Below are 8455 nucleotides of genomic sequence, written 5' to 3' on the forward strand. Positions count from 1 at the left end.
ATTAGGCAACATGCAAGCTATGAATCAGAGAACTTGGAAAGTCTGAGTCTTAAGCACCGAAAGGGAGGAATGATGTGACACTGCTATCCAAAGAAGTTGTGATTTGTATTGGGCCTCCTCCATGTTTGGATTTCTATGCCAGCTCCAGGTTGAATCTGATGTTAATTACACTGAGGGGGAGCATTTGAAGATTTATATACCCCAGCTAACTGGGCAAAGAGGCACTTTCTAAAGAGGTGGATCTCTTCTGTTTCGCCCTGCATGGAAAATGCAACTATCCCTCTTTCAATCCAACACAGAGGCCCTCATGGTGGCTGTTGCTGGTGTCTCCCTTCTGTACCTTTTTAGATTTTGAATCCTGGGAACTTTGGGATAAAGAAAAATCATTTCTTTTTTATGCAAACTGCCTTGGAAACTTTTTTGTTGGGAAGAAATATATCAATCTTGAAATGTTGGCAACTTTCAGTCCCGAAAGACTATGGTATCGCACTCTGAATGGTGGTTCTGGAACAGCATCTAGTGTGGCTGAAAAGGCCAATTCGGGAGTGACAATCCCTTCCACACTGGGAGCAAGTGCAGTCTGTCCCTGGTCTGTCTCCCTGGTTATGGGCCTTCCTTCTTTGCCTCTTTGCCTCAGACTGTTGGCCAAGTGTCTCTTCAAACTGGGAAAGGCCATGCTGCACAGCCTTTCTCCAAGCGGGCTGCTCAGAGGCCAGGGTCCCACTTGTTGAGGTCCACTCCTAAGGCCTTCAGATCCCTCTTGCAGATGTCCTTGTATGGCAGCTGTGGTCTACCTGTAGGGTGCTTTCCTTGCACGAGTTCTCCATAGAGGAGATCCTTTGGGATTCGGCCGTCATCCATTCTCACGACATGACGAGCCAATGCAGGCGCCTCTGTTTCAGCAGTGCATACATGCTAGGGATTCCAGCTCGTTCCAGGACTGTGTTGTTTGGAACTTTGTCCTGCCAGGTGATGCCGAGAATGTGTCGGAGACGCATCACAACAGGAGAGGAAACTGAACACTTTCCACGTGCGCTGCCTCTGATGCATTCTCGGCATATCAATTTTATACATTTTATTATCTTAATAATTACTTTATTAATAATAAACCCAGAACTATTAATGTTCTGACGTGTTTGTTCCTCTGCAGCTGGTCATCTGAGCAAGTCAGACCTCTTTCTTTCTTTCTTTCTTTCTTTCTTTCTTTCTTTCTTTCTTTCTTTCTTTCTTTCTTTCTTTCTTTCTTTCTTTCTTTCTTTCTTTCTTTCTGTCTAAATCACTAGGAAGAAGTTACCGGTAATAAAACCTGATTGCAAGGTGCCCTTCATTGGAATGTCTCAGTGCATTTTGAAAAAATGTAGTCTATGGGGCCAAGCACAATACTACTGAAGCCAATACCCTCTCAACATTGAACAGAAGCTATTAACCATCATAGGGTTCATAGTAGAGTAGCGAGTGATACTCTTCCAGGGAATCCAGTATATGCTCATAAGATAATGTTTTAAAATTATTTTAGCTTGAAAAGATACATTTCCCTACTTCTGCCAAAGCACATTTCCACATAAAATGGTAAACCTGTACTGTCACACAGCATCCAGTGCTCCCAGTGCTCAAGTCTCAGAATGCCATGACTCAGTTCATGCCAAAAATGGGGTGAGATGTCTTTCTCAAGGAGGCCAGATAAAATATATTGTGTGCAAACAGAGTACACACCTGAAACCTGTACACTATGTGAACAGTTGATTGTTATTTATTGAAAGACAAAAAGTGTGTGTGTGTGTGTGTGAGAGAGAGAGAGAGAGATGCATTCAGGCCCTTTAACTGAATCACTGTGTAGAAAAATAGCCCTTCTGCAGCACAAGTTGTTTAGTTCATCCCTATGGCCCCAGCTAACCTCTGTAACAAGGAGACGGCCAACTGGGCATGGGACATGAAATTCCAGACCATTTATCAGGAAGGGATATAGAGATGCCTGGGATCGTTTGTTGTGACAGTGTTGCTGGGTTCAGGCTTGAGTCTCTTTTCAGAGAAAGGAAACTTCATCATCAGTAGTTAAACAAAGGGAGCAAAAACAATGTGAGTATGTTTTGAGCCCTCATTTCACAGAAGGCAAGGGAGGCGGTTTGTGCTGCAGGGAAGGTTGCCCCACTTCCCTGGCCATTGAATGCATTCCAGGATGTATTCAAAGAAATATTGTGGTCAAAATACAGTACTGCAGTTTGTGGGTATTCACACTTCAACAAAAAGAACTTGATTGTAAAAGATGTCACTGCAACCCAGTTTTACCCCTGAGGCAGAGAAGCCAAGTGCCTATGTTGACTGAGATGGTAAAAACAGAGTCATATAACTGGGACTAGTTCAGCTAGTTCTTGAAGTGTGTGGTAAACAGCATATTGAATTTCCGCTAAAGGTGAATTATGAAACAAATTGCCGAGTGTGGAGAACAGATTGGATTAAACTCTCACTTCTCTGAAGGGGAGAAGTGTTCAGTCACATGCTGTCATAGGGAACGGACTCCCTCCTTATTTCCAAAGGCAGAAGTATTAATAGGAGCCTGCACTCTTTTACTGCTGATGATCAACAAATCCAGAACCATTACAGCTCCCTGGTTCTTTTCTAACTTAGGGTTGGTGCAGACAATACTCCCACAGCACAATCCTATGCATATCTACTCAAAGGAAAGTCCTATTGTGTTCAGTCAGACCTAATCACGGGAAAAGAGTATATGGGATTGCAGCCTAAGCCACCCCCATTCTAATAATTGGGGGGTTGTAGTCTTCCCCCACTCGGTGTGCCATTCTGCAATTGACACATTGCTTGGAGCAGGACAGTACAATACATCTGAATTACCTCACGAGTGTGGTTGAAATATGTAGCATTTAACAGGAGCGAGTGGGCAAACTGCAAAAAGTGGTAGAACTATGGTGGGATGGGGTTGCGTGAGCTTTAGTACTGTACTTTCTCCTGCAGTTTTGAGCTTGATCATGGCCAGCTCCATGAGCTATTTTTAGTTGGAAAAAAACTTCAATTGAAAGTCAGTGACAGTGTTTTTCTGACTAAAAATAGGGCACGGGGGGGGGGGGATAGGGATCAAAGCCACAGCAAAGTACTAAAGCCCCCTACTATGCCATGGTTTCACCATTTTTGCAGCCCCCCCCCGCTTGCTGTTTATAAATAAAAATAATCCCCCCATTGGACCGTATTGTGTAATTAGGTGCACATCTAGTTTGACCTTTAAAGCAATCACCTCCTTAACCACTTAGAAACTGCAGGTGGATTTAATCAATCAACAGCGCAATCCTAACTTGCACTGGAACAGGCAGGCCAGCTGGCCTGTGCTGTATTCAGCGCAAGTTTGGGACTGGTTGTGGCTCAACCCAAGGCAAAGGGAAATAATTTCCCAAACCCCAGGTAGAGCCACAACAGCCCCAAATGGGTCTACTCAGATCTGCCCCACCTAAAGAAATGGCACAGATCTGAGCAGAACCAAGCAGTCTGGAGCCACTCTGCACTGCCCAGGAGCAGGATCAGGATCCAGCATAACTGTTGGGACCTGGTCCCATCCCCTGCTTTCCCGCCACCCACCATCCCCCTGCCCTGGAACACTTTTAGTGATTACCATGATAGCTAAATAGAGCTTCCAAGTTCAAGTGCTGTATACAGGTGGAGCCTGTTATCCTTGGATTTTGCATCTGCTGATCTGGCTCATCCGTGGGTCCCTGAACCCACATTGAGTCAAATTCGGCCCCATCTGAACCCTCTGAAGGGGACCAGAGCTGTCCCCTCCAGAGGACTTTCTAAAGCCTGCAGAGGCGCACGCATCTGCTCACGGCTTCAGCTGGCTTTAGAATGGCTCCTAGAGCTGAAAAATGTGACTTCTGCTTTTTCTTGGGAAACCGGAAGTTGTGTTTTTTCCCCCCCAGCTTTAGGAGCCATTCTGAAGCTTGCAGAGGCCACAGGCAGACATGCAGCCTTGCTTATCTGTGATTTTCGGTGTCCCCAGGGAGTCCAAGAATGGATCCCCCACAGATACCGAGGACCCACCTGTACCTTTGAGTGTCAGAAGGTACAGATCAAGATACATGGGAGTGCTGTTTCCTATTTGGGGCTTTCCAAAGACACCTGGCTGACTGCTGATGAGGCCAGAAAGGTGGCCTGCATGGACCTTTAGTCCGACCCAGCACATCTTGTTCCAAGGACCATATAATGTGTGTTCATTGCCCTTCTGCACAGCTGAGCTCTCCTCTGCCTTCCCACCTTCTTATCCTCAAAGATTATCTTAGCTGGATCTCTTTGTGGATTATTTTCCTGAAGATGGCACTCTTGTTACTCTTCTCCACCTGTCTGGGCCACCTGGGCTTTGCTGATCCCACTGGCCAAAATAGGTATTACAACATTTCCAGTGGTCTCTCTTCACTACCTTCTCCAAAGGAAACTGACTCTGGCGATGGCGTACCCAGGGGGTGTGGCGCCCAGGGCAGCAATGTTGCGATGTCACACAATGTCACTTCCAGGTTCTCACAGCCACTTCCTGAGTCATGAAGTGGTTGGAGCTCGTGGGCACTCACAGCAGCAGCTGGGGCAGCTGGCCCGGGCACTGCAGTTGCTTCTCAGCTCAGGAAGCGACTGGAGTGTGCATGCACTCATGCGACAGCTGGAGCGATTTCACTCCATCTGCTTCTGTGAGTGCCCATATGCTGCAGTCACTTCCTGATTCAGGAAGCAACTGGAGCACATGTTTGCTCATAGCAGCAGCTGAGGCCCCCTTTCAAGTGACACCCAGGGCACATGCTCTGGTTTGCCATACCCGAGAAACACCACTGGACTCTGGTACCTGCAAAGGGTACAGTGAACTTTTAATTGCTTGTTAACAGCGAATGAGTTTAACCACTGAGACCAGGAATGTCAAACTCGTTCCATACAGAAGTCTGGAGTTAGCATTCATGGTGCCTGCTGAGGGCCGGAAGTGACACCATTAAGAAGAAAGTGACATCATTGAGTGAGATGTGCTGTCATTAAGCAGATAATGGCCAGAAATAAGCACTTATTAGAAACTCATTAGCTGCAAATGACAGAAGAGAAAATGTGCAAATCTTGTGTTTTGAAAATATTTTCAAGATATAAGAGAGTCCAATTATCAAGCTGGGAGAGCCCAATTATAATGGGGGTAGGATAAATTGTTTCTGGGATCCAAACATGGCCCACAGGCCTTATGTTTGACACCCCTGATTTAATTACCTGAGGCAGCCAGAACTCCACAGTGTCTCTGTGGCTACATCCCTAAAGGTCTGTTTGGATTTTAGTGTCACCAAACAAGGACATCAGTTGGATTGAAAACAAATTCTTCCTGAATACAAATGTGTCAAACCTGTGGTTCCCAATTCGTTCTCTCAGCCATGATCAGAGCGCTGTATTTACACAGAAGAATCAGATACAAGCTAAACACAAGAGTATGGAACTGCTGATCTATTCAGAATGGCCACCGCATGGTTGCTTTAACAGAACACAGACGCTTTCCTTTTATTGAGTTGAGCAATAAACCTGTTTGGTTCCTTCTCATGCCATTAATTTTATTTTAAATGCACTTTTCAAAGCAGCAGCTGGAATACACTGGAGGCAGCCTCTTTTGTGACTGTTTAAAAATAGGACAGAAGAGCACATTTCTGAAAAGAGGTTTAATGGAATGTAAGAGATGAACAAGAATGTAGTGATGTTTGCTGTACTTAGGGTCAAAGGACATTATGTGGGAAATTCATGATTGATTGACTCCCCCTTTTGTTTAAGAGAAAGGTAGCTGCAGAAGGGGGGCTGCCAATTTGTTTGGAGAAATGGAAGGAGAAGGCTGTTTAACCCTTTCCCCCAGTTTTCCAATCAGCCTCCGCATTGCTGTTTGCTCCATGGTTGCCATCCCAACTCTAAGCTTACTCAGACAATACCAGTTATCTGAATCCCTTCCAGTCTGGTTTCAGACCAGGTTGTGGGACTAACACAGCCTTGATCTTTCTGATTGACAACCTTCAATTAGCATGTCCCTCTTGGTTCTGCTGGACCTGCCAGTGGCTTTTGGTACCATTAACCATGGGAAAGGTTGGAGTCATCAGTACACTGATGTCATCCAGCTCTACCTCTCATTTCCATCTGGGGTCCAAGAGGCTGTAGATGTTTTGAATTACAGCTGTTCTGGCAGCTGTGAAGAATTGGGTGTGGGCTCATAAATGAGGCTGCAATCTTATACACACTTTCCTGGGAGTAAGTTCCATTGAATTCAGTGAGACTTACTTTTGAGTAGATGTGATTAGGCTTGCACTCTAAATCCAAGTAAGAAGCTGTTAGTCACAGCAGGGGTGCCCAAACCCCGGCCCGGGGGCCACTTGCGGCCCTTGGGGGCTTTCAATCAGGCCCTCAGGGAGCCCCTAGTCTCCAATGAGCCTCTGACCCTCCAAAGACTTGCTGGAGCCCATGCTGGCCTCTCAGCAAGAGAACGACTGTTCGACCTCTCACTTGAGCTGTGGGACAAGGGCTCCCTCCGGTACTTGCTGTTTCACGTCTGTAATGCAGCAGTGGCAGCGAAGGAAGGGCTGGCCTTGCTTTGTGCAAGGCCTTTTATAGGCCTTGAGCTACTGCTCAATGAATTAATCAATGGAAGGGATTCAGAATGAATGACCTTCATTCATTCACACAAGTTCCATCTCTAATATATTCATTTATGTAAATTTATTCAAATTTTAAATTGTAAATTAATTCTTTTTTTTCCTCGGCCCCCGACACAGTGTCAGAGAGATGATGTGGCCCTCCTGCCAAAATGTTTGGACACCCCTGGTCTACAGGAAAGCTGATTCTAGAAGTGGATTTACAACTTGCTCTGGATGGGGTACTCCCATTGAAGGATCAGGTTCACAGTCTGGGAGTGCTCCTTGACTTGGTTTTGGGTCCTGGAAGGACAGGTGGTGGCTGTTGCTGTTGCCTTGGTTACATCCTGTTTAAACTACTACAACGCACTTTACATGGGGCTGCCCTTGAAGCTAGTTTGGAAGTTTCAACTGATGCAGAATGCTGCAGTCATTGTGCTAATGGCCATGCTGTAGTCCATATACATTACACTTGTGCTTCATGTTCATGATCTGCATTCCATTATACTTCTGAGCTCAATTCAAGGTGCAAGCTATTATCTGTAAAGCCCTAGATGGCTTGGGACCCAAATACTTGGATACCTGTCTCCTTCTACACAAGTATGTTCATATTCTGTGTTCATCATCAGAGATCCTGCTCTGAACCATATTGTCATGGGAGGCTAATTTGGTGGGGATGCAGGACAAAGTTTTCAGAGTGGCACCCCCCAGCTGTGGCACTCTTCCTCCAAGAGATCCAATTGGCCCCAATGCAGTCTATCTTTTCCTGGACAGTGAAGCTGTTTCCGTTCTGTTCAGCCTTTCTTAAGTTTTGTATTGGTCATTTATTTTGTTTGCTTAGGCTGATTTGTTGTCATTTTGTTGGTGATTGATGACTTCTTGTTATATTGTTCTAAATATTCCTGTGATTATTTGAGATTGCCAATTTTATTTTGCAATGGGATCAAACATCAGCAGAGACATTTGAAAAATAAGTAAATATGCTGAAAAACTCTTTTTTTCTCTAGGATGAGCAACATTGCAGAGCCCCACTATCAACAGAACACCTGCTGTAAGCATCATTGTGGATGCCACCCTGCGGCTGCAGTAGCTGCTCCAAATACATTGGCATCCTCCTGAAACCATATTTCAGTTCTTAAAAAAATAAAGCAAAACAAAACAAATAACCAGTGTAGGGAGACTGGATATTGTGGCTGAAATTGATTCACAATGGCATATCACAACATGTGGGTGTTGTTCAATGTATTTTAAACAGGCCTGAAAGCCATAATTGATTAAGCCATGATGATTAACTGGAGTGATTAATCACGTTAATGTGGGACTTAAATTGGAACTGCGCCCTGTATGGAAGGATTTCTGGGCTATAAGCAGCAGCCAACAAAGGCTTAATTCACCCATGGAAATTGCTGCACAGTCACTTTTTCAAAAACCACCACAGGCTACGTTGTATGACATTTATATGAAGAGAATCCCTACAGACTGTGGACTATGCCAGACCAACACAACCTCTCTCTCTCTCTCTCTCTCTCTCTCTTTGTGTGTGTGTGTGTGTTTGTGTATGTAGGTGCGTGTGGTTAACAGTGCCATGGTGAAAGGTGCCTGAACTACAAGGAAGACGCCAGGGCCAATCCAAGACCTCCACCTGGCACTTGAGACAACATGCCAAGTGCTATCCGCATTACAGTCTAACCTAGCAATTTTCAGTGTTTTTCATCTCACTGCACACCAACCTCTCTACGGTCTTTGCCTCTTGTGACGTCTTCCAGGAGACTCTTCCAGGTTCAAAGGTTTTGTTTCTAACTGTCTGTAATCATGAATTGTCTCTC

General features: G+C 45.2%; 1 long non-coding RNA gene across 1 annotated transcript; it reads left to right on the top strand.

Moving 5' to 3' along the window:
• Positions 1-2009: 2009 nt before the first annotated feature.
• LOC136645970 (uncharacterized) lies at positions 2010-8160 on the top strand. The gene is made up of 3 exons (XR_010794181.1): positions 2010-2076; positions 6771-6944; positions 7637-8160. It is a non-coding gene; the product is annotated as an uncharacterized lncRNA (long non-coding RNA).
• Positions 8161-8455: the final 295 nt, after the last annotated feature.

The sequence above is a fragment of the Tiliqua scincoides genome, chromosome 3 (genome assembly GCF_035046505.1).
Source record: "Tiliqua scincoides isolate rTilSci1 chromosome 3, rTilSci1.hap2, whole genome shotgun sequence".
In the NCBI taxonomy this organism is placed as follows: domain Eukaryota; kingdom Metazoa; phylum Chordata; class Lepidosauria; order Squamata; family Scincidae; genus Tiliqua; species Tiliqua scincoides.